General features: G+C 38.8%; 1 protein-coding gene and 1 long non-coding RNA gene across 2 annotated transcripts in view; one reads left to right on the top strand and one right to left on the bottom strand.

Moving 5' to 3' along the window:
* HTR2C (5-hydroxytryptamine receptor 2C) overlaps nucleotides 1–27,725 on the bottom strand; it is a 168,320-nt gene that overhangs the window by 25,885 nt on the left and 114,710 nt on the right. The gene's annotated exons all lie outside the window — the stretch shown is intronic.
* On the top strand, nucleotides 232–27,725 carry LOC115507452. Its single transcript, XR_003966654.1, has 4 exons — nucleotides 232–242; nucleotides 13,374–13,376; nucleotides 18,268–18,272; nucleotides 27,468–27,725. It is a non-coding gene; the product is annotated as an uncharacterized LOC115507452 (long non-coding RNA).

Genomic DNA, 27,725 nt, shown 5'->3' with positions numbered 1-27,725 from the left:
GCCCTTATGGTACTAAGTATTGTTTCATGGACTTATTGCCACTTGGACACATCCTTATTTTTTTGTAAGTTTATTTATTTATTTTTGAGAGAGAGAGAATGGGAGAGAGAGAGAGTGCAAGCAGGGCAGAGAGAGAGAGAGAATCGCAAGCAGGCGCCACGCTGTTAGCATGGAGCCCTGTGTGTGGCTCGATCTCATGAACTGTGAGATTGTGACCTGAGCCAAAATCAAGAGTTCAAACGGTTAACTGAATGTGCCACTCAGGTGCCCCTGGATACATTTTTTTTATAAAATGTCCACGATTTTACCTATTTTTAATTGAGTTGTTTGTCTTAGCACTAGTTAATGGCAAGAGCTCTTTATATATTTATGGTACAAGTTTTTGTTTTTTTGGTTTTTTTTGTCAGAAATGTCTTGTCAATATTTGCTCTGAGACTGTGGCTTATTTCTTTTATTTCCTTAACAGTGTCATTCAAAGAGCAGTTTTTATTTATGAGGAACTTTACCTTGTCAACTTTTAAATTTCATTGTTTATGTAATTTGTTTTCTATTTTTAAATTTTTTTTTCAACGTTTTTTATTTATTTTTGGGACAGAGAGACAGAGCATGAACGGGGGAGGGGCAGAGAGAGAGGGAGACACAGAATCGGAAACAGGGCTCCAGGCTCCGAGCCATTGGCCCAGAGCCTGACGCGGGGCTCGAACTCACGGACCGCGAGATCGTGACCTGGCTGAAGTCGGACGCTTAACCGACTGCGCCACCCAGGCGCCCGTGTTTTCTATTGTTAGAATATTGGCCTAGGTTGCCTGAGTGGCTCAGTCGGTGAAGCAACTGACTTCGACTTGGGACATGATCTCACGGCTCGTGAGTTCGAGCCCCACATCGGGCTTTGTGCTGGCAGCTCGGAGCCTGGAGCCTGCTTCGGATTCTGGGTCTCCCTCTCTCTGTGCCCTTCCTCTGCTCATGCTCTGACTCTCTCTCTCTGAAAAATAAATAAACACCATTTAAAAATAAAAATAAAATAAATTAAAAATTAAATTAAATTGAATTAAATATAGGTTGATGCCAAGGTTATGAAGATATTTTCCGGGGGCGCCTGGGTGGCGCAGTCGGTTAAGCGTCCGACTTCAGCCAGGTCACGATCTCGCGGTCTGTGAGTTCGAGCCCCGCGTCAGGCTCTGGGCTGATGGCTCAGAGCCTGGAGCCTGTTTCCGATTCTGTGTTTCCTTCTCTCTCTGCCCCTCCCCCGTTCATGCTCTGTCTCTCTCTGTCCCAAAAATAAATAAACGTTGAAAAAAAAAATTTTAAGATATTTTCCTACAATTTATCTATAATAATTTTAACTTTAGATTTTACATTTAGGTCTATAATCTACTTTAAAGTGATTTTGTTTATCATGTGAGGTAGATACCAAGGTTAGTATCTTTTCATATCAATATGCACATGACTCTCAGGACATTTGTTTGAAAAACTATTTTCCCTATTTAATTATCTTGACACATTTTTTGAAAATCATTTGATAGTATATGTGTGAGAATATATATAAATTATTTTGTAATTCCATTGATTCATTTCCTATTTTTTTGCCAGTAACCACTCTCTTGATTACTTTAGCTTTATAGTAAGCCTTCAAATCAGATAGTGTAAGTGCTCCTACTTAACTTGTCTTTTTTGAAGTTATTTTGATTAGCCTAAGTGTTTTGCATTTCTATTTAAATTTTGGAATCAGCTTGCTGTTTGTGTAAATAAAAGATGTGGTTATTTTGGGGGTTGCTATGAGTCCATAGATTAATCTGGGTTATATTTTAAGTTTCAAGAACATGCAATATTTCTCCATTTAATTAGCCAACTTTAATTTATCTATGCAATATTTTGAAGTACAGAGGGTTTTCACATCTTTTAAGGGTACCATATTTTTGACAATATTATAGATGTAAACTATTAAATGTTTCAATTGTTTGTTTCTAGCATATGGAAATATAATTTATTTTTGTATGTTATATTGATCTGATATCCTGCTTCCTTGCTAAAGTTACTTATTGATATTAGTAAAGTTTTCTTTTATAGATTCTTTGAGCGTTTCCACATAAATTGTTATCTTCAAGTAAAAGCGTTCACTATTTTTCATTCTTTTTACCTTTATTTATTTAAATTTGCCTTAGTTAACTGGCTATGAACGAAAGTGAATCAAAATGGTAAGAAATAAAAAAATTGAAATTGCTCTTTATCTACCAAAGTAATTAAATTAATATTTTAAAACTTTTCCACAACTATATTGAGATCCAAATGGCTTCATCGGTGAATTCTGTCAAACAATTAAGAGGGAAACATCATGAAATTTACATGAATGGTTTCAGAAAATGGAAAAGAAAGGAATGCTCCTGGCTGAGTTTTGGGGGCCAGCATAACCCTGATATGAAAATCTGATTGGGACTTTACCAGATAGGACATTCAGTATATACATAGATGCAGAATTTCTCAAAAATATCTCAATCTGCATATAAACTCTGCCCTAATTCCTGACTGATTTTTAAACTACACAGGAACAGAAGAAATATTGGAGAAACACACTAAAAACAAGTTGCTGGAAGCCAAGAAAACAGCAGAGACACGAGATGCTGCACAATGTGGGGGACACAGTTTTTGTAGTTTAAGTCCAGGAAGGTAACTGCTTACTAAAAGACAAAATACACTAATCTTCACAAGAGAAAACAAACGCCAGAGTAACACAATGTATAACAATGTCCAGTCTTAAATTAAAAGTTATTAGCTATCCAAAGAAACAGACAAGACAGGAACCACGAACAGGAAAAAGAGAAGTAAATAGAAGTAGATGTATTGGTCACGGATGTTGGATCTAAAAGACCAGATCTCAGATTTTAGGAGCCAATAGTGGCACACTACTGGTACACTAATTACTTTATTTAAAACAAAAGAAATATGCACAAAATAACAGAGTAAGAACTCCCAATAATTGTGCATTCATAAACTCTGCAGAAAATCTGTTAACAATTGAAATTAACTAAAGGCTTGCAGCAACATAGGAAGCACTCATTTAATAAATACATCACAACATCAGTAAAAACTGATCTTATTTTCACTGCCTGATCTCCAGATCAGTGGTAGCCTTGAAAAATAATAGCTGATGTTCTAAGAAGGAAGATTATAGCACACAGGCCTATCTCAAGAAGCAAGAAAACCCCCAAGTAAACAACCTAACCTTATACGCATAGGAGGTAGAAAAAGAAGAACAAACAAAACCCCAAACCAGTAGAAGGAAGGAAATAATAGAAATTAAAGCAGAAATAAGTGAAATAGAAACTCAAACATAATAGAACACATCAGTGAAACCAGGATTTAGTTATTTGAAAAGATCAACAAGACTGATAAACCTTTAGCCAGACTCATAAAAAAAGACAGAGGACTCAAATAAATGAAGTCAGAAATGGAAGAAGAAATAACAACCAACATTACAGAAATAAAAAGCATTATAAGAGAATATTATAGCAATTGTATGCCAACAAATTGGACAACTTAGAAGAAATGGATAAATTCCTAGAAACATATAAACTACCCAAACTTAGTCAGAAAGAAATAGAAAATTTGAACAGACCAGTTACTGGCAAGGAAATTGAATCAGTAATCAAAAAACTCCCAACAAACAGAAGACCAGGAACAGATGGCTTCACAGGTAAATTGTATCAAACATTTATTTTTTTAGTTTTTTCTTAAAATTTTTAATGTTTTTATTTATTCTTGAGAGGGAGAGAGAGACAGAGCACGAGTGGGGGAGGGGCAGAGCAAGAGAGGCGTATCCAACATTGAAAGAAGAGTTAATACCTATCTTCTCAAACTATTCCAAAAAAAGAAAAACCGAAAAGGAAGGAAAGCTTCCAAATTCATTCTATGAGGCCAGCATTGCCCTGATACCAAACCAGATAAAGACTACTGAAAAAGAGAACTATTGGTCAGTATTATTGATGAACATAGATGCAAAAATCGTCGGCAAAATATTAGCAAAGCAAATCCAAAAGTATGTTAAAAAAATCATTCACCATGATCAAGTGGTGCAAGGTGGTAGTATTTGCATGTCGATCAGTGTGATACATCACATTAACAAGAGAAAGGATAAAAGCCATGTGACCATCTCAATAGATGCAGAAAAAGCATTTGACAAACTACAGCTCCTGCTCATGATATTGTCACCTGAAACTAATGTAACACTGTAGGTTAGCCACACTGGAATTAAAAAAAAAAAAACAAACTTAAAATAACTAGAAAATAAAAAATAAATAAAAGTGTAAAAAATAAAAATAATTATAGCTGCTGTAATGTGTTAACAAATACACAATGTGAGAAAAGGTAAATAATGTCATCAAATTATAAAAAGGGGGAAATAAAAGGATGAAGCTTTTGTAGATCAAAATGATGATGCTATCAGTTTAAAATGTACTGTTTTAGGGGCGCCTGGATGGCTTGGTCGGTTAAGTGTCTGACTTCGGCTCAGGTCATGATCTCACGGTCCGTGAGTTCGAGCCCCACATCGGGCTCTGTGCTGACCGCTCAGAGCCTGGAGCCTGTTTCAGATTCTGTGTCTCCCTCTCTCTCTGCCCCTCCCCTGTTCATGCTCTGTCTCTCTCTGTCTCAAAAATAAATAAACGTTAAAAAAAATTTTTTAACGTACTGTTTTACTTACGAGATGTATTATGTAAGCCTCATGGTAACCACAAAGCAAAAATCTAGAGACAATGCACAAAACATAAAGAAAGGGGAAACAGACCCTACCACCATGGTAAATTACCAACTTACAAAGACAAGTAGAAATAGAGAGGAAAAGAAACAATAGAAATAGAAAACAACCAGAACACAATTAATAAGATGGCATTAGTAAGTCCTCATATATCAACAATTACTCTGAATATAAATGAATTGAATTCACTAATTATAAGGCACAGAGTGGCTGAATGGAAAAGAAAAAACAAGACAACTATGTGTTGTCTACAAAGTCTCACTTCAGCTTTAAGAACACTCAAAGGTTCAAAGTGAAGGGATGGAAAAAAGATATTCCGTGCGAGTGGAAATCAAAAGAAAGCAAGGATAGCTTTACTAATATCAGAAAAAAAAAAGACTTTAAGCCAAAGATGGTAACAAGAGACAAAGAAGGTCATTTTGTAATGATAGAGGGTTTAATTCATCAAGAAGATATAAACATTGTAAATGTGTATGCACCCGACATCGGATCACCTAAATATATTAAGCAAATACTAACATATGTGAAGGGAGAAATAGACAAGACTACAATAATGGTAAGGGACATTGATACCCTACAATGGATAGATCATCCAGACAGAAAATCAACACTGAAATGATGGACTCCAACTATACCTTAGACCAAATGAACTTAACAGATATTTATAGAACTTTCCATCCAACAGCAGCAGAAAACATATTCTTTTCAATCACACATGGAACATTCTCCAGGATATATAATAGGTCACAAAGTAAGTCTTAGCAAATTTAAGAAGACTGAAGTCATGCCAAGCATTCTTTCTGACCACAATAATATGAAATGAGAAATCAACAAAGAAAAGGAAAGTTGGAAAATCTACAAGTATGTGGAAATTGAATAACACACTCCAGAACAGCAGATAAGTCAAAGAACAAATCAAAAGGAAAATGAAAAAAATCTTAAATGAAAATGGAAAAAAATAAACCAAAAACTATGAGAAGCTTCAACAGGAGTTGAGAAGGAATTTTATAGTGATAAATGCATATATTAAGAAAATGGAATGATCTCAAATAAACAACCTAAATTTACACCTCAAGAAACTAGAAAAAGAATAAACTAAACCCCAAGTCCGTAGAGGAAAGGAAATAACAAAGATCACGCTGCAAGTAAGTAAAACAGAGACCAGAAAAGCAATAGAAAAGATCAACCAAACTTAGAGCTGTTTTTTTGAAAGATAAACAAAATTGACAAACTGCTACCTAGACAAAGAAAAAAAAGAAAGAAGACTCAAGTAAATAAAATCAGAAATGAAAGAGGAGACATTACAACTGATACCATAGAAATACATAGGATCATAAGAGACCACTGTGACAATTATATGCCACCAAATTGGCTAATCCAGAGAAAATTGATAAATTCTTAGACCCATACAACATGCCAAGACACAATCAGTAAGGTATGGAAAATCTGAACAGATCTAACAAGCAAAGAGATTGGATCATTAAAAAAAAAAAACAAAAAACAAAAAAAACCTGCCAACACAGAAAGTGCAGAACCAGATGGAATCACAGTGAATTCTACCAAACATTTAAAGAAAAATTAATGCCAATCATTTTCACTCTCCTCCAAAAAATCAAAGAGGAAAGAACACTTCAAATGCACGTTACAAGGACAGCATTACCCTGATACCGAAGCCAGTTAATGAGACCACAAGAAAAGAAAATTATAGACCAATATTTCTGATAAATATAGACATAAAAATTCTCACTAAAACATTAGCAAGATGAGTGAAAAAACACATCAATAGGATTATAGGCCATGATCAAGTGGGACATATTCCTGGGATGCAAAGATGACTCAACATATGCAACTCAATAAATGTGATACGTCATATTAATAAAATGAAAGATAAAAAAATCATATGATCATCTCAATAGATGCAAAAATAGCATTTGACAAAATACAACCTGTTTTCATAATGCAAACCCTCAACAAATTGGGTAAAAAAGAAACATATTTCAACGTAATAAAGGCCATATATGATAACTCCACAACTAGCATTATTCACACTGGTGAAAAATTGAAAGCTCTTCTTTCTAAGAAATACAATGAAAGTCAATGCACATGGAAGCATAGGAATAAGACAATGTTGCCTGCTCTCACCACTCGTATTCACCGTAGTAGTGGAAGACCTAGCCAGAGCAATTAGGCAATACAAAAAAAATAAGTTATTTATTCCAGAAAGGAAGACGTAAAGTTGTCATTATTTGCAAAGAATCTGATATGATCTTCTATATAAAACGTCATAAATATTCCACCGAAAAACTGTTGGAACTAATCAATAGAATAAAGTTTCAGGACACAAAATCGACATATGGAAATCAGTTGCATTTCTATATGCAAACCACTAAAACATCTGAAAAAGGAATAAAATATTACTATCCAATTCATGATAGCTTCAAAAACAATGAAATACTTAAGAATAAACTTAAACAAGTAAGTGAATGATCTGTACAACATAAACTACAAGACCTTTGATGAAGGAAATTTAAGAAGACACAAGCAAATGGAAAGATATCTTGTTTTCATGAGCTGGACAAATTACTATTATTAAAATGTCCATGCTACCCAAAGCCATCTATAGATTCAATGCATTCCCTGTCAAAACTCCAATGACATTTTTCACAATGATAGAAAACAACCCTAAAATTTATATGGGACCACAAAAGACCTTAAAGAGCCAAAGAAATCATGAGAAAGAAGAACAGAGCTGGGGATATCACACTTTAAACTATACTACAAAACTATAGTAATTCAAACAGTAGGATACTGGTTTAAAAATAGACACACAGACAAATAGAAAGAACAGTTAATCCCAGATTTAACTCCCACAACTAATCAACTAATCTTTGACATGAAACCAAGAACACTCAGTGGAGAAAGTATAGTTTCTTCAACAGATGGTGCTGGGAAAGCTGGATAGTCGCATGCAGAAAAATGAAACCTCGTGCCTATCTTACTGATGTCACAAACTTAACTTAAAAATGGACTAGTGACTTAAACCTAAGATCTAATACCATAAAAAAAAAAAAAAAAACTTATAGAAGAAAAAATAGGGAATAAACTCCTTGACATTTGACTGGCCACTTTTTGGATATGACACCAAAAGCACAAGCAACAAAAACAAAAATCAACAAATTGTTGATCAAAATAAAGAGAGCTTCTGAACAACAAAAGGAACAATAAAAAATGTAAAGTCAACCTATGGAAAGGGAGAAAATATTTACAAACCATATATCAGATAAAGGGTCAATATCCAAAGTATATAAAGAACTCATACAACTCAATAACATAAAAAGAAACAATCCAATTAAAAAATGGGCAGAAGGAAGACTTCTGGGGAATATGGTAGAATAGGTGGATCCTAGACTCACCTCATCCCACGGATACACCTAGATAACACCCACATCCATGTAAATAATCCAAAAAACAACCAAATACTGGCAGAACAGACTGTCTATGGCTAAATGTAGAGAAGAGGCCACATCAAAGAGGGTAGGAAGGGTGTAGATGCAGTCAGAAGCCAAGCAGATCTACAGAACTATCCACAAAAGGGAAGGATACTATGGGCATGAAAAGGTGTGAAGAGCATACCCCTCACCAGGAACCTCAGGCACAGGGGACAAATGCCCATAACATTTGGCTGAAGACCAGAAAGGTTTAACTTCATGAGTTCTTACAGTAGATGGGTCTTAACACCTGGAACTTTAAAAATCAATGGGCTCAGCTCTGGGAGACCTGGAAGGCAATAGGAAACTGAGTGCCCACCCTTAAAGAGACAGGATAACAAACAGCTATATATAAGCTATAGCATAGGGGCGCCTGGGTGGCTCAGTCGGTTGAGTGACCGACTTCAGCTCAGGTCATGATCTCACAGCTTGTGAGTTCGAGCCCCGCGTTGGGCTCTGTGCTGACAGCTCAGAGCCTGGAGCCTGCTTCTGATTCTGTGTCTCCCTTTCTCTCTGCCCCTCCCCCACTTATGCTCTGTCTCTCTCTGTCTCAGAAATAAACATTAAAAAAAAAAAGATAGATCATAGAAGCAGCAGTTGGAAAAAGGCCTGGGGGATACAGGAAGGAGATTTGTTTGCTAGTCTCAGAGCATGTGCTGCAGGAGCAAGGGTCTTTGGCAGACTTATCCAAGAACAAAAGAGCTACAGGGAACGAATAATAGACTAGAGGAAGCAGAAGAATGGATCAGTGACTGGGGGACAGAGTAATGGAAAACAGTCAAGCTGAAGAGAGAGAAAAAAATAATAATAAAAAAATAAAAATAGACGAAGGAAACTCAGCAACACCATCAAGTGTATAACATTTACAATATAGGGATCTCACAAGAAAAAAAAAAGAAAAAAGGTGGCAGAAAATTTATTTGAAGAAAAAATAGCTGAAAACTTCCCAAATGTGGGGAAAGAAACAGAAATCCAGATCCAGGAGGTATAGAAAGCCCCCAACAAAATCAACCCAAAGAGGTTCACACCATGACACATAGTAATTACATGGCAAAAAGTTATGACAAATAGAGAATTTAAAAACAACAAGAAAAAAAAAGTTACATACATACAAAGGAAACCCCATAAGGCTATTTGCTGTTCTTTCAAAGGAAACTTTGCATGCCAGGAGGAAGTGGCATGATATATTCAAAGTGCTGAAAGAAAAAAAAAAACTCTGCAGCCAAGAATACTCTATCCAGCAAGACTGTCATTCAGAATAGAAGGAGAGATATAAAGAGTTTCCCGGACAAACAAAAGTTAAAGGAATTCATCACCGCTAAGCCAGCCTTACAAGAAATTTTAAATGGGAATTTTTGACGGGAAAGGAGCGAGAAAAGTAGAAAGCACATAAGCAGTAAAATTGAATAGATCTATAAAGATCAGTCAAGGGATTCACAAAATAAAAGGATGTAAAGTATGATACCATACACCTAAAACATGGTGGGAGAGGACTAAAAATGTATTGCCTTGAGAGTAGGCTTAAACTTAAGGGACCATCAACCTAATATAGACTGCTCTATGCATAAGGTACCGGTAACCACAAATCAAAAAACAGTAGTAGTCATGCCAAAAGTAAGGAGAAAGAATCCAAGTATATCACTACAGAAAGTCAGAAACTTGTGAGAGAAGAGAGCCAGAGAAGAAAGGGGCAACAAAACAACCATAAACATTTACCAGAATGGCAATAAGCATCTGTCAATAATCACTTTGAATGTAAATGGACTAAATGCTCCAGTGAAAATTCAAAGTGTGATGAAATGGATGAAAAACCAAGACTCATCTATGTGATACCTACAAGAGACATGTCTCAGACCTCAAGACACATGCAGGTCGAAAATGAACGGATGGAAAAGCATTTGTCATGCAAATAGAAGTGAAAAGAAAGCTGGGGTGACAATATTTATATTGGAAAAAAAATAGACATTAAATTAAATACTGTAACAAGAGACAAAGGATAGTACATATTCATAAAGGGAACAATCCAACAAGAAGATGTGACAATTGTAAATATTTATGCACCCAACATAGGAGAATACAAATACATAGAGCAGCTAATAATAAACATATAGGAAGTAATCAATGGTAATACAATAATTGTAGGAGAAGGAAGTAATTGATAGTAATACAATAATATTAGGGACTTTATCACCCACTTACATGAATAGGTAGATCATCCAAACAGAAAATTAACAAGGAAATAGTGGTTTTGGATGACACATTGGACGAAATTAACCCAACAGATATTTTTAGAGCATTCTAATCTACAACACCAAATGCACATTCTTTTCAAGTGCACATGGAACTTTCTTCAGAATAGATCACATGTTAGGCCACAAAACAAGTCTCAACAAACTCTAAAAGACTGAAGTCATACTGTGCTTCTTTTCTGACTACAATGCTATGAAACTAGAAATCAACCACAGGAAAAAATCGGGAAAGAGCGCAAATACATGAGGCTTAAATAACATGTTATTAAACAATGAATGGGTCATCCAAGAGATGGAAGAGATAAAAAAATAGAGAGAGAAACAAATGAAAATGAAAACACAATGGTCCAAAATCTTTGGGATGCAGCAAAAGCAGTTCTAAGTGGGAAATTTATAGTAATACAGGTGTACCTTAAGAAGCAAGAAAAATCTCAAACCACCCCCCCAACTTTACACCTAAAGAGGCTAGAAAAAGGAGAATAAACAAAACCCAAAACCAGTAGCAGAAAGTAAATAATAAAGATTAGTGTAGAAATAAATGAAGTAGAAACTAAAATAGAAATGATCAATGAAACCAGGAGGTGGTTCTTTGAAAGTATCAACAAAAGTGACAAAACTTTAGTCACACTCTACAAAAAAAAAAAGAGGGTGGACTCAAATAAACAAAATCTGAAATGAAAAAGGAGAAAAAACAACCAACACCAGAGAAATCCAAAAATTATATGAAAATATTATGACAAATTATATGCCAACAAATTGGGCAAACTAGAAGAAATGGATAAGTTCCTAGAAACATAAAGCCTCCCAAAACTGAATCAGGAAGAAATAGAAAATTTGATAGCCTGTTACTAACAAGGAAATTGAATCAGTAATCAAAAAATTCCCAACACACATAAGTCTGGGACGAGATGATTTCACAGGTGAATTCTACCAACCATTTAAAAAAGAGTAAATACTCAAACTATTCCAAAAAATAGAAGAGAAAGTAAAACTTCCAAATTTATTCTATGAGGCCAGCATTACCCTGATACCAAAACCAGATAAAGATGCTGTAAAAAAAAAAAAAGAAAACTAGAGGTCTGTATCACTGATGAATACAGATGCAAAAATCCTCAACAAGGTATTAACAAACCAAGTCCAACAACACATTAAAAAAATCGTCCATCACAATCAAATGGGATTTATTCCTGGGATGCAAGTTGTTTCAATATTTGCAAATCAATCAGTGTGATATATCACATTAGCAAGAGAAAAAAATATGATAATTTCAATAGATGCAGGAAAAGCATTTGACAAAGTACAACATCTAATTATGATAAGAAACCCTCAACAAAGTAGGTTTGGAAGGAATATACCTCAACATAATAAAAGCCATATATGAAAATCTATGGATAACATCATACTCAATGGGGAAAGACTCTTCCTCTAAGATCAGGAACAAGACAAAGAGGTCCACTTTCACCATTTTTATTTAACATAGTACTGGAAATCCTAGCCACAGTAATCACACAAGAAAAAGAGATAGGATGCTTCCAAATTTATCAGAAATATAACTTTCACTATTTGCAGGTAGCATACTATATAGAGAAAACCCTGAAGACTCCACACCCACAAAGAAAATACCAGAGCTTATAAATGAATTTAGTGAGGTCGCAGGATACAAAATCAATATACAGAAATCCTTTGTATTTCTATACACTAATAATTAGGTAGCAGAAAGACAAATTAAAAAAACAATACTATTTAAAATTGTACTAAAAATAATAAAATACCAAGGAATAAACTTAACCGTGGAGTTGAGAGACCTGTATTCTGAAAAGTATAAAACACTGATGAATGAAATTGAATATGACACAAACCAATGAAAAGCTATTTCATGCTCATGGATTCGGAGAACCCATATTGTTAAAACATCCATACTACCCAAAGAAATCTACAGATTTAATGCAATCCTTATCAAAATATCAACAGCATTTTTTTTTACATAATTAGAACAAATACTCATAAGATTTTTATGGAAACACAAACTCCGATTAGCCAAAGCAATCTTGAAAAAGAAGAACAAAACTAGAGATATCACAATTCCAGATTTCATGATGTACTACCACGGTGTAGTCATCAAAACAGTATGGTACTGGCACAAAAACAGACACAGATGAATGGAATAGAAGAAAGAACCCAAAAATAAAACCACGATTATATGGTCAATTAATGTATGACAAAGGAGGCAAGAATATGTAATGGGCAAAAGACAGTCTCTTCAACAAATGGTGTCACGAAAACTGGAAAGCTGCATGCAAAAGAATGAAACTGGACCGCTTTCTTACATCATACAGAAAAGTAACCTCAAAATGGATTAAGGACCTAAATGGGAGACCTGAAACCATAAAAATCCTAGAAGAGACCACAGACAGTAATTTCTAGGACACTGACTGTAGCAACAGTATTCTAGATATGTTTCCTGAGGCAAGGGAAACAAAAGCAAAAATAAACTATTGAGACTACATCAAAATAAAAAGCTTCTGCACAGCGAAGGACATAATCCACAAAACTAAAAGTCAACCTACCGAATGGAAGAAGATATTTCCATATGACATACCCGATAAAAGGTTAGTATCCAAAATATATAAAGGATTTATACAACTCGACTCCAAAACCACAAGTAACCCAGTTAAAAAATGGGCGGGAGACCTAAAGAGACATTTCTTCAAAGAAGACATCCAGATGAGCAATAGACACGTGAAAGGATGCTCAACATCACTCATCATCAGGGAAATGCCAAATCAAAACCACAGTGACATGTCACCCCACACCTATCAGAATGACTAAAAAGAAACCACATGAGACAACTGTGTTGGCGAGGGGATGTAGAAAAAGGAAGCCTAGTGTGTTGCTGGTGGGTGCAGCCACTATGGGAAACAGTATGGAGTTTACTCAAAAAATTAAAAAGAAAACTACCAAATGATCCAGCAATTCCACTTCTGTGTACAGGCACACTTCATTTTTATTTATTTATTTATTTATTTATTTATTTATTTATTTATATTTTAGAGAGAGAGAGAGGTAGAGAGAAAGATAAAGAGAGAGATAAAGAGAGAGAGAGAGAGAGACTCCCAAGCAAGCTCCACACTCAGCAGAGTCTGATGTGATGTGGGGGCTTGATCCCACGACCCCGGGATCACGACCTGAGCTGAAATCAAGGGTCAGATGTTCGACCGGCTGGGCCACCCAGGCATCCCAAGCATACTTCATTGTATTGTGCTTCACAGATGATGCAGTTTTTACAAATTGAAGAATTGTGGCAGCCCCACGTCAAGCAAGTCTGTTGGCACCATTTTTGCCAACAGCATCTGTCCAGTTCATGTCTCTGGGTCACGTTTTGTTAATTCACACAGTATTTCAAACTTTTTCACTTTCATTATATGTGTTATGGTGGTCAGTGGTGAATAATCTTTTTTACCTCTTTTTTAAATTGAGTGTAGCTGATTTGATTAGTGATATTTGATGTTACTATTGTAATTGTTTTAGATGCCACAAACTGCATCCATATAAAATGGCAAACTCTTAATTGATAAATATCCTGTGTGCCCTGTGTTCTCCACCAACTGGACATCCCCCCCATATCTCTCCCTCACCTCAGGCCTCCTATTCCTTGAGACAAAAAAAAATATGGAAAATTAGGCCAATGAATAACCCTACACTAGCCTCTAAGTGTTCAAGTGTAGGGGAGACTCTCATGCTTCTCACTTTAAATCAAAAACTAACAATAACTAAGGCTAGTGAGGAAATCGTGTCAAAAGCTGAGATAAGCTGAAAGCTAGGTCTCCTGTGCCCAACAGTGAGCCAAGTTGTGAATGCAAAGGAAAAGCCCTTGCGGAAAATTGAAAATGCTACTTGAAGGACGACACAAATGAGAAGAAAGAAACCCATCCTTCTTACTGGTACAGAGAAAGTTGGAGTGGTCTGGAGAGAAGACCACACCAGTTACAACATTCCCCGAAGCCAAAGCCTAATCCAGAGCAAGGCCCAAACTCTCTTTAGTTCTATTAGATTTGAGACAGATGAGGAAGCTAGAGAAGAAAAATTGGAAGCTAGCTGAGGTCGGTTCATGAGGTTTAAGGGAAGAAGCGATCTCCATCACATAAAAGTACAAGGTAAAACAGGAAGTGTTGATGTAGAAGCTGCAGCAGGTTACCCAGAAGATCTAGCTAAGATAATTTGCAAAGTTGGCTACACTAAATCTCGAATTTTCAAAGTAGAGAAAACAGACTTCTATTGGAAGAAGATGCCCTCTAGGACGTTCACAGCTAGATAAGAGAAGTCAGTGCCTCGTTTCAAAACTTCAAAGGATGGACTATCTTGTTAGGGGCTAATGTAGCTGGTGACTTTAAGATGAAGCCAGGGTTGGGGCGCCTGGGTGGCTCGGTCGGTTAAGCGTCGGACTTCGGCTCAGGTCATGATCTCGCGGTCCGTGAGTTCAAGCCCCGCGTCGGGCTCTGTGCTGACAGCTCAGAGCCTGGAGCCTGTTTCAGATTCTGTGTCTCCCTCTCTCTCTGCCCCTCCCCTGTTCATGCTCTGTCTCTCTCTGTCTCAAAAATAAATAAACGTTAAAAAAAATTTTTTAAGATGAAGCCAGGGTGGATGGACAGTTTGCAAATCCCAGAGCCTTCAAGAGTGATGCTAAATCCAGTCTACGAATAGAACCACAAAGCCTGGATGACAGCACATCTGTTTGCAACATGGTTTACTGAATGTTTTAAGCCCATTGTTGAGACCTTCTGCTTAGAAAAAAGATTCCTTTCAAAATATCCCTCTTCAGTGGCAATGCATCTGGTCACCCAAGTGCTCTGATGGAGATAGACAATGAGATTAATGTTGTTTTCACACCTGCTACCGCAATATCCATTCTGCAGCCAATGGATGAGGAAGTAATCTCAACTTTATTATTCAGGAAATAAATGTTGTAAGAATAGAGCTGCCGTAGATAGTGATTCCTCTGATGGATCTGAGCAATGTACATTTAAAACCTTCTGGAAAGGAGTCCCTCTTCTAGATGCCGGTAAGAGCATTTGTGATTCATGGGAAAAGGTCAAAATATCAACATTAACAGGAATTTGGAAGAAGTTGATTCCAACCCTCATGGACTTTGAGAAGATGAATTTAACAAAAGAAATGCAAGACCGGTACACTGAAAACTGCAAAAAAAATGTTAAAGAAATGAAAGAATATGAAGAATGCTAAATACATGAAAATGTATCTGGTGTTCATGGACCAGAAGACTTAATCTTGTTAAGATGACAATAGTCTACAAAATGATCTACAGATTCAACACAGTTCTTGTAAAAATCCTGGATGCCTTATTTTTCAGAAACTGGCAAAATGCTTATAAAATTCATATGAAGATGCAAGGGCCCTAGAATATCCAAAACAGTATTGAAAAGGAGGAATAAAACTGACATCCAGATCAAGGAGGCACAGAGAACTCCCATCAAAATCAACAAAAGCAGGCCAACAGCAAGACATATTGTAATTATGTTTGCAAAATATAGTGATAAAGAAAACCTTAAAAGCGGCAAGACACGAGAAGTCCTTAACTTACAAGGGAAAACTGATAAGGCTAGCTAGACATTTATCAAAGAACCTTGGCAAGCCAGAAGAGAGTGGCATGATAGATTCAAAGTGCTGAATGGAAGGAGAGATAAAACGTTTCCCAGACAAACAAAAACTAAAGGAGTTTGTGACCACTAAGCTGGCTCTGCAAGAAATATTAAAGGGGACTCTTTGAATGGAAAGGAGACACCAAAAGTGACAAAGACAAGAAAGGAGCAGAAAAAATATCCAGAAACAATGGCAAAGCAAGTACTAAAATGGCAAGAAACATGTATCAATAATTACTCTGAATGGACCAGATGCTTCAATCAAAAGACATGCGGCGTCAGAATGGGTAAAAATACCAGGACCCATCTATATGCTGCTTACAGGAGACTCATTTTAGACCTAAAGACACCTGCAGATTTAAAGTGAGTGGTGGAGAAACATTTATCACACAAATGGATGTTAAAAGAAAGAGCAGCAATATTTTAACTAGACTTTTTTGTTCTTGTTTTTATCCTGCTTTGGTATCAGGGTAATACTGGCCTCATGGAATGATTTTGAATGTGTTCCCTCTCTTCCATTATTTGTAAGATTTTTATAAAGATTGTCATTAATTATTTTTTTTTATTGTAAATATCTGGTAGAATTCACCAATGAAACCATGTGGTTTTGGGCTTTTCTCTGCTGGGAGATTTTTGATTCTTAATTCAACTTTCATTCTTATTATTGGTCTAAGATGGTTTCTTAGTTCTTGGATTTAAGACTCATGATTCAAGCATGGCGACTTATGCATTTTTAAGAATTATCTGTTTTTTTTCCCCTAAGTTATCTGATTTGTTAGTATATAATTGTTTATAGTAATCTGTTTTCACACTACGTATTTCTGTGGTTATTTGTTATATTGTCTTCTCTTCTATTTCTCAATTTGGCTTCTGAGTTTTGTTTTCCTAGTTAATGCAGTTAAAGCATTGCAAATTTTGTTTATTGTTTTGTAAAAATCGGTCATTACTTTCAATGTTATTGTTTATTCTGGTCTCTATTTTACTTTTTTTTTTCTGATTTTTCTTTGTTATTTCCTTCCTCTACTAAATTTCAACTAAGTTTCTTCTTTTTCTAATTTCTTGTGGCATAATGTGAAGTTGTTTCTTTGAATTTTTTTTAATACAAGCATTTCTAGCATATATTTCGCTCTAACATCTGCTTTTGTTTCATCCTATAGGTTTTAGAATGTTGTGTTTTCTTTTTCTTTTGTTTTGAGAGATGTTTTGATTTGCTATTTGATTTCTTATTTGGCCCATTGCTTGTATAGGAGTATGTTGTTTGGTATTTACATATTAAATATTTAATATTTACATTGTAGATTTTCCAGCTTTATTTTATTATTGATCTTTAGTTTTGTACCAATTGTGGTTGGAAACTATACTTGATATGATTTCAGTCTACTTAAATTTGATAAATATTTGTTAAAAATTTGTTAAATAATTTCTTAAATATTTGTTCTCTTTTTATGCGATTTAACCAGGGGATTCTTCTGTGTGCACTTGATGAAAATGTGTAGTCTATTTTTTTTTTTTTTGGATGGAATGTTCTACATATATCTTTTAGAACCATGTATTCTGAAGTATACTTCAAGTAAAAAAAATATTCTTATTGAAAAAAATAACATTAACTGAGAGTACTCATTTAAAATAAAGCATATCAGGGGCACCTGGGTGGCTCAGTCAGTTGGGCATCAGATTTTGGCTCAGGTCATGATCTTGTGGTCCGTGAGTTCGAGCCCCGGGGTCGGGCTCTGTGCTGACAGCTCAGAGCCTGGAGCCTGCTTCGGGTTCTGTGTATCTCTCTCTCTCTCCCTCTCTGCCCCTCCCCTGCTCGCTCTCTGTCTCAAAAATAAATAAACCTTAAAAAAATTTTAAATAAAGCATATCAGAGAGGAGGTGGGTGAGGGGAGATGGGTGAAATAGATGAAGAAGATTAAGAGTACACTAATGATGAGCAGTGATTCATGATGTATAGAATTATTAAATCACTATAATGTACACCAAAAGTAATATAACACTATATGTTAACTATACTAGAATTAAAATTAAAAAAACTTGGGGCTCCTGGGTGGCTCAGTTGGTTAAGTGACTGACTTCAGCTCAGGTCATGATCTCACAGTTTGTGAGTTCGAGCCCCATGTGAGGCTCTGTGCTGACAGCTCAGGGTCTGGAGCCTGCTTCAGGTTCTGTGTCTCCCTCTCCCTCTGCCCCTCCCCTGCTCATGCTTTGTGTCTCTCTGGCTCTCAATAATAAATAAATGCTAAAGAAAAAAAATTTGGTTTTAATTTTAAAAACTTAATAAAAAATAAAATAATAATGAAAAAGAATAGAGTTGGAGCACTCACATTTCCACATTTCAAAACATGCTGCAAAGCTACAGTGATTAAGACTGTGTGGTACTAAAATAAGGAGAGTTTTGTAGATCAATGGAATAGAATTGAGAGTCCAACAACAACCTGTTATGTCTTGCTAATTATGTTTTGACAAGGTGACTAGGTGGTTCAACGGGAAAGAAGTAGTCTTTTTAACCAAGGGTGCTGGGACAATTGTATATCTACTCACAGAGAATGCAACTAGACTCTTACCCCACCATATTTATAAAAATGAACTTAAAATGAATAAAAGATCTAAATGTAAGGGCTAAAACTATAAAAGCCTTAGATGAAAATATAGCAGTAAATCTTTATGGCTCCAGGCAAGAAAAAAACTCTTTAAATGTGATACTAAAAGCATAAATCATAAAGAAAATGTCTTTTATTTAGGATATATAAGGAACTTCTGCAACTTCATAGTTAAAATAAAGCCCAGGGGCGCCTGGGTGGCTCAGTCGGTTAAGCATCCGACTTCAGCTCAGGTCATGATCTCGTGGTCCGTGAGTTTGAGCCCCGCGTCGGGTTCTGGGCTGATGGCTCAGAGCCTGGAGCCTGCTTCCGATTCTGTGTCTCCCTCTCTCTCTGCCCCTCCCCCCTTCATGCTCTGTCTCTGTCTCAAAAATAAATAAACATTAAAAAAAATTTAGAAAAAAAGAAAGAAAAAAATAAAATAAAATAAATCCCAATTAAAATTTAGTAAAATATCTAAATATACATTTCCCCAAAGGAAACATACATTTGGCCAATATAAATAGTAAAGTACACTCAATATCATTAGCCATTAGGAAAATACAAATTGAAACCACAATAAGATACCACTTAACATACACTAGGATGAGAATAATTACACATATAGACAATAACAAATGTTGGCGAGGATGCGAAGAAATTGAAAGTCTTCTACACAGTTGGTGGGGATTTAAAATGATGCATTGGGAAATAGCTTGAGAGTTCCTAAATCAATTAAACGTAGAGTTACCATGTAATGTAGGAATTCTATTCCTAGGATATAGCTGTGAGAATTGAAAATATATGTATATACAAAAACTTTCATATGAGTGTTCAGAGGATTATCCATAATAATAAAAGGACTGGAAGCAGTCAAAATGCCCATCACCAGAAGACATGGGTAATCTCTGACAATATGATGCTATTCGGAAGAAGTCATGCACAAAAGATCATAGTGTATGGTTTTCTTTATATGAAATGTTCAGAATATGCAAAATCATACAGACACAAAGTAGATTATTGTTTGCTTGGGGTCAAGGGGAGAAGGATTGAATTGTAACTTCAAATCAGTAAGTGGCTTATCCTTGGGTAACGAAAATATTCTGGAACAGGGCGGTGGTGATGCTTACACAACGTTGTGAATATATTAAAAACCTTCAACAAAATTATAAATGAAAGAAGAGAAATTACAACTAATACCGAGGAAATACAAAGGATCATAAGAGACTACTATACGCAACTATGTGCCAACAAATTAGATAATCTAGAAGATATCGATAAATTATTAGACACATACAACCTCCCAAGATGAATCATGAAGGAACAGAAAATTTTGAACAGCCCAATAATGAATAAGGAGATTGAAGCAGGAAACAAAGGAACAAACAAACAAATGAAAACCCAAACTTCCCAAAAAGGGGAAACCCAGGACCAGATGGTTTCACTGGTGAATTCTACAAAATGTTTAAAGAATTAAGGCCAATCGTTTTCAAATACTTCCAAAAACTTGAAAAAGAAGGAACATTCTCAAACTTACGTTATGAGGCTAGCATTACCCTGATACCAAAGCCAGATAAAGGCACTATAGAAAAAGAAAACTATAAGCCAATAGCCTTGATGAATATAGATGCAAAAATCTTCAATAAAATACTAGCAAACTAAATTCAACAGCACAATAAAAGGAACATACACCTGATCATATGGGCTTTATCCTTAGGATGCAAAAATAGTTTGGCATATGCAAATTAGTATATTACACCACGTTAATAGGACGAAAGATAAAAATCATACAATTATCTCAAGAGATGCAGAAAAAGCCTTTCACAAAATTCAACATTCTTTCATGATAAAAACTCTCAACAACTTGTGCATAGAAGGAATGCGTCTTAACATAATAAAGACCGTACATAACAAGCCCACAACTAACATACTCAATGGTGAAAGACTGAAAGCTTTTCCTCTAAGAACAGAAACATGACACACTTTCACTACTCTTACTCAGTATACTATGGAATGCCCTAGCCAGAGCATTTAGGCAGGAAAAATAAATAAAAGGAATCCAAATCTAAAAGGAAGAAGTAAAACTGACTCTGTTATAGCTGACATGATTATATATATCAAAAATTCTAAAGATTACACCAAAAAACTATTAGAACTAATTAAACTGATGAAGTTTCAGGATACAAAAATCAACATACAGAAATCAATTGCATCTTTATACGTTACAAATTATTTGAAGAAGAAATAAAGAGAAAAAATCTCATTTACAGTAGTATCAAAAATGATAAAATACGAATAAATTTAACTAAGTTGGTGAAAGATTATGCACTGAAATCTATAAGACTCTGGTGAAAGAAATTGAAGAAGGCAGAAGCAAATGGAAAAATTAATAAAAAGAATTAATACTGTTAAAATGCCCATGCGACCCCAAACCATCTTTAGAGTCTATGAAAGTCTTACCAACATCGGAATGGCACCTTTCACAGGAATAGAAAAGACAACCCTAAAGTCTTTATGGCATCAGAAAAGACCCCAAATAGCCAAAGTAATCTTGAGAAAGAACAAAGCTGAAGGCATCATGCTTCCTGATTTTAAACCATACTACAAAGCTATTGTATTCAAACTATTATGGCACTGGCATAAAAACAGACAGATAGACCAATAGAACATAATCAAAAGCCCAGAAATAAACCCATGCCTATATGGCCAACTTATATTTGACATGGGAGTCAAGAAGACTCAATGGGGGAAAGCATAGTCTCTTCAAGAAGTGGTATTGAGCGGGGCGCCTGGGTGGCGCAGTCAGTTAAGCGTCCGACTTCAGCCAGGTCACGATCTCGTGGTCCGTGAGTTCGAGCCCCGCGTCAGGCTCTGGGCTGTTGGCTCGGAGCCTGGAGCCTGTTTCCGATTCTGTGTCTTCCTCTCTCTCTGCCCCTCCCCTGTTCATGCTCTGTCTCTCTCTGTCCCAAAAATAAATAAACGTTGAAAAAAAAAAATTAAAAAAAAAAAAGAAGTGGTATTGAGAAAACTAGATATTCACATGCCGAAGAGTGAAATTGTACCCTAATCTTACACCACTCACAAAAATTAACTTGAAATGGATTAAAGACTTAAATGTAAGACCTAAAAGCACCAGAGTCTTACAGAAAAAAGAAACAAACAAATAAGGAAATAGCCCCTTGACTTCAGTCTTGGCCAAGATTTTTTTGGATGTGACACCAAAAGCACAAACGATAAAAGCAATAACAAGTAGGACTGAAAAGAACAGCTTTAAATCCAAATGACAGCCCTGCCTTAGTTTAAAGCTAAAGTTCTCTTTTCTGCTTATTATGGATCTTTGATAAGAAATACAATTGCTGAGAAGTCTGTTTTGCTTGCTGTTTGCTACGAGCATTGTGAGGCCTTTCCTGAATGTAACCCGCTGTGTAGTAGAATGGGTTGTAAACCTTCCTAAATGTAGTCTGATATGTAATGGAATGAGTGATTGTACATAAACTAACCGGCATTTCTCGCTTCTGTAAACCTGCTTGCTTAGCACATTCCTCACCTACCCTCCCCCCTTCCCCCTTCCCCCTTTTTTCCTCCCGCCACAAGTAACGGACAAAGCCTTCCCGCCAAAGGACAGACAAAGGACGCCCAATCAGAGAACAACAAATGTCCTTACTTTAAAATCAACTAATCAGGCCCCTCATAATTTGAAACCTCCCCTGTGCTATTTGTCTCTGTCTATAAAAACGCTGTACCAACCCTGATCGAGGCCTCTTGCGTCACCGGCGACGAGTGCGCAGAGGACCAGGTTCGAACCTGCAATAAACGACCCTTGCCGCTTGGCTTTGACTTAGGACTCTGGTGGACTTTTGTGGGAGGTTTCGGAACTTCGGGCATTACATTTGGAGGTTCCACCGAGATCCCCCCCGAGCCCACCAGACTTCTGGTCAACGGGTCGTATCTGATTCCGATCGGTAAGTAAGCCGGCTCTAACGTTCTTCCTTTTCTCTCTGATCTGTGTTTCTTCTCTGGAGAACCGGTTCTGTCTGGAAGCTGGTGTGACCCTGGCGGACGCGCTATAGGGCACCCAGCCGGGGTCAGTTGGAGACGTCCACTGACATCTGGGGGCCTTCTTGGCCCATCTGGGGCCTTCTTGGCCCATCAGGGGACCTTCTTGGTCCATCGGGGGGCCTTTTTGGCCCATCAGGATTCTTTTCTGTGGGCTGCTTACGCCCAACGCGCCTGCGAACTAAATACTTTCATTTTCTCTATGAACTTCCAGAGTGCTAAGAAATATCTCTATGCATCTAAAAGAAAAACCATCTAGGCATGCCAATTGTTACCCGTATTTTGATGTGATGTGTGTCTGTGTGTCTGTCTGTTAAAACGACTGGAATGATTGTTGGGAGTCAGGGGCACGCGCCTGACTTACCCTATGTGTAGGCCCACGGCATAAGCTACGGGATTCGAGTGGGCTCTAACCCGACTTCCGCGGTGATCCTCATACGGCTTAAGGCGGTCAAAATTTATTTTGATCCAAGCAGGGGGTTTATACCTGCCCGCCCATGCTAAGAGGCACCTAAGTTCCTGAGAGGGACGTGGACAGGCGAGTACGCGAGTGCTTCTATGTCAGTCTAAATGTATTGTCACCCCTGGGCCCTTGTAATTACCGCCGTCCTAGCCATAACCCTCTCTGTTGGGCTGGCCGAGACGGCACCAGAAAGTTGGAACCGCTGCGAAAGATTCTTGTTAGTTCTTGTTTTTCTTTCATGGGTCGGATGTTTTATTGGAATTAAGTGTTTTCTCGGCTGATCAGAATTAATTATTCCATCCTTTGTTCCTCTCTCCTCCTTCCTCAGCTCCCTGCGGCTTTCCCTCCTGCCCCCTGGCCAGCGGCGCCCCCTCCCCCACGTCCGTGCTGCCCGCGCCCCCTTCTCTTCTCCTCTTCCTCAGAATCATAACATGGGCCAAACGCAGAGCACCCCTCTCTCCCTCCTTCTCGCCAACTTCAGGGACGTAAAAGCTAGGGGACACAACTTAAGCCTAGACACTCGCAAAAGGAAGTTGATCACCTATTGCCGCTCTGAATGGCCCACCTTTGGGGTCAATTGGCCTACAGAGGGAACCTTCTGCCTCCCTGTGGTCCTTAAAGTAAAATCAATAATTTTCCTACCAGGGAAAGAAGGTCACTCGGATCAGATTCCCTATATTCTGGAGTGGCAAGATTTCGTAGAAAACCCACTTCCCCGGATGACCTCTTTTTTTAACAACAGGGCCATGCAAAATTCTAGCAGCTAAACCTATCAACCCTCCCAAGCCGCCAACTCCAACTGCACCCCCTGTTCTCCCTGACAGCCAAGATTTACTTTCCCTTGACCCTCCCCCTTACCAGGTTCCTCCTCTTATTCCGCAAGCTGCCCCTATCCCTGCTGCGCTGGCAGAGCCTCCCGTAGCCCAGCCCATAGGAGAACTAGAGAATAGGGAGGCTCAACCCGCGCCCATGCCTAGTGGGGGCGAAGTCCAAAGGCCGGCTGGACGCACCCGTAGGCGGGCCCCTCATGAGCCAGGACTCCGCCTTCCCGACTCCACCGTAGCTTTACCCTTACGGGAAATAGGGCCTCCCGATGGTACGGGGAACCCCCGACTTCAATACTGGCCCTTCTCTACCAGTGACCTATATAACTGGAAAACCCAGAATGCCCGATTTTCTGACAACCCTAAAGATTTAATAAGTCTCTTAGACACTGTTATGTTTACCCACCAACCCACCTGGGATGATTGTCAGCAGCTCCTCCGAATCCTGTTCACCACCGAGGAGCGAGAAAGAATTCAATTGGAAGCAAGAAAGCTGGTTCCTGGAGATGACGGCCAACCCACTGCTAACCTTGATCTCATTAATGCAGCTTTTCCCTTGACCCGACCCCCACAGGATGGCTGGGACCACAACACGGCAGAAGGTAGGGGACGGCTGCGCATTTATCGCCAGACTCTAATGGCGGGTCTCCGGGCTGCTGCACGCAAGCCCACTAATTTGGTAAAAGTGTATTCAGTAATACAAGGTAAGACAGAGAGCCCTGCCAGTTATTTAGAAAGATTAATGGAAACCTTCAGACAGTATACCCCCATGAACCCCGAGGCCCCCGAAAATCAAGCTGCTGTTGTAATGGCCTTTGTAAATCAGGCAGCCACTGATATTAAAAAGAAACTCCAGAAACTAGAGGACCTGGAGGGAAAACAGATTCAGGACTTACTCCGCATTGCCAGCATGTCTATAATAATAGAGAGACTCCAGAGGACAGGCAACTTAAAGCCACCGAGGAAGTGACCAAAGTCCTGGCCGCTGTTGTCCAAAAGCCCCTGGATAAACAAAAGCCCCTAGATAAGGACCAATGTGCCTATTGCAAAGAAAAAGGCCGTTGGGCCCGAGAATACCCTAAAAAGAAAAAGCCACGTCATGATCAAAAACCGTGGCCGCCAAAAACCACACCCGCCCTCTTCACTCAAGATGCAGAATAGGGGGGATGGGGTTCGGATCCCCTCCCCGAACCTAGGGTATTGCTACAAGTGGAGGGGAACCCAGTTCAATTCCTAGTCGACACAGGGGCACAACATTCGGTCTTGATCAGACCCCATGGAAAAATTTCTGAAAAATCTTCCTGGGTCCAAGGGGCTACCGGGATAAAAAAATATCCCTGGACCACCCAGAGGACTGTGGACCTAGGAAATGGAAAGGTCACCCATTCCTTCCTAGTCATCCCCGACAGCCCATGCCCCTTATTAGGAAGAGACTTACTCACTAAAATGGGGGCCCAGATTCATTTTACACCAGGGGGCCCCCAAGTGACTGGCCCTCACAACCAACCCATGACCATACTTACTCTAAGATTAGAAGATGAATATCGACTCCATCAGGAGCCACCCTCACAAAGTCAAAACATAGAGCCCTGGCTCCAGCAGTTTCCAGAAGCATGGGCTGAAACCGTGGGTATGGGGTTGGCTAAACATCGCCCAGCTCTATTCATAGAGCTGAAACCGGGGGCAGATCCAGTTCGGGTCCGACAATACCCGATGTCAATGGAGGCCAGAAATGGCATCACGCCACATATCCGTCGCCTCCTAGACTTAGGCATCTTGCGTCCCTGCCATTCAGCCTGGAACACCCCCCTGCTGCCTGTACGAAAACCTAACAGTGCGGACTACCGTCCGGTACAAGATCTGAGAGAAGTTAACCGCCGAGTCATGGACATACACCCAACAGTACCCAACCCCTATACCCTCCTAAGTGCCCTCAGCCCAGAAAGACAATGGTATACTGTCCTTGATTTAAAAGATGCTTTTTTCAGCCTGCCTCTGGCCCCCAAAAGCCAAGAGCTCTTCGCCTTCGAGTGGTCCGACCCTGAGAGAGGCATAAATGGGCAACTCACCTGGACCCGGCTCCCCCAAGGATTTAAAAACTCACCCACCTTGTTCGATGAGGCACTTCACGAGGATCTGGATCCGAGGTAACCTACTTGGGGTATCTGTTAAGAGAAGGCCAACGATGGCTCACTGATGCACGGAAGGAAACCGTCCTCCGCATCCCCCGACCCACAACGCGAAGGCAGGTAAGAGAATTCCTGGGATCGGCCGGGTTCTGCCGCTTGTAGATACCTCGGTTCGCCGAGATGGCTAAGCCTCTTTACCGAGTCACCCGAGAACAGGTGCCCTTTGAATGGACAGAGGAAACTGAGCAGGCTTTCCAGCAAATTAAACTCGCCCTGTTGTCGGCACCAGCCTTAGGGCTCCCCGATGTCTCCAAACCCTTTCATCTCTTCATAGATGAAAATAAAGGGGTAGCCAAAGCAGTGCTGACGCAACTCCTTGGCCCATGGCCCAGGCCCGTTGCCTATCTTTCAAAAAGACTGGACCCAGTAGCGGCTGGCTGGCCCCCTTGCCTCCGTATGATCGCTGCTACAGCTCTAATGGTAAAGGATGCTGATAAATTAACTATGGGACAAGAGTTACATGTTACAACCCCTCATGCCATCGAGGGAGTCCTCAAACAACCTCCTGACCGATGGATAAGTAACGCCCGACTGGTTCACTACCAGGGACTATTATTAAATCCCCTCAGAATCATTTATGCTCCCCCCCGAACACTAAACCCTGCCTCCCTGTTACCAGACCCGGACTTGGATACCCCCCTCCATGACTGCGCTGAGATATTGGCACAGGTTCATGGAGTTCGGGAAGATTTACAGGATGACCCTCTACCAGACGCCGAGGTTACCTGGTTCACTGACGGCAGCAGCTTTGTACATCAGGGTCAAAGGTATGCGGGGGCAGCAGTCACAAATGAAACTGAGACTGTTTGGGCAGAGCCTTTGTCAGCTGGCACCTCTGCCCAACGGGCTGAACTTGTGGCCTTAACCAAGGCACTGACTTTGGGAAAAGACAAGAGACTAAACGTGTATACCGATAGCAGATATGCTTTTGCTACGGCCCACATACATGGAGCTATATACAGAGAAGAGGGGACTGTTAACTGCAGAGGGGAAAACTATCAAAAACAAAGAAGAAATATTGGCTCTTTTAAAGGCACTCTGGCTGCCTAAACGACTAGCCATCATACATTGCCCAGGCCACCAAAAACCGGTCACACCGGTGGCCAGAGGAAATAATTTGGCTGACCAGGTGGCCCGAGAGGCGGCCTTACAGGTGGACTGTGCTTTAATGACCACCCTACCAGACCCCGGTTCAGTTAGTTTACCAGAAAGTCCCACCTACACTAAAGAAGACCTAAACTGGATCCAAAAATTGCCTATGACTCAGTGCCTTAATGGATGGTGGAGAGCAGCAGACTGTAGCATAATCCTCCCAGAAGAAATGGGAAATAAAGTCTTATCCAAGATGCACCGAGCCACTCATATGGGCACAAGAAAAATGCAAGACTTAATAAGACATGCTAGGATCACCATTAAAGACTCTAGGACAAAAATTGAACAGATAGTTACTAGCTGTAAACCTTGCCAATT

This window comes from Lynx canadensis, chromosome X (genome assembly GCF_007474595.2).
Source record: "Lynx canadensis isolate LIC74 chromosome X, mLynCan4.pri.v2, whole genome shotgun sequence".
Lineage (NCBI taxonomy): Eukaryota > Metazoa > Chordata > Mammalia > Carnivora > Felidae > Lynx > Lynx canadensis.
This window is presented reverse-complemented; position numbering and strand designations above follow the sequence as displayed.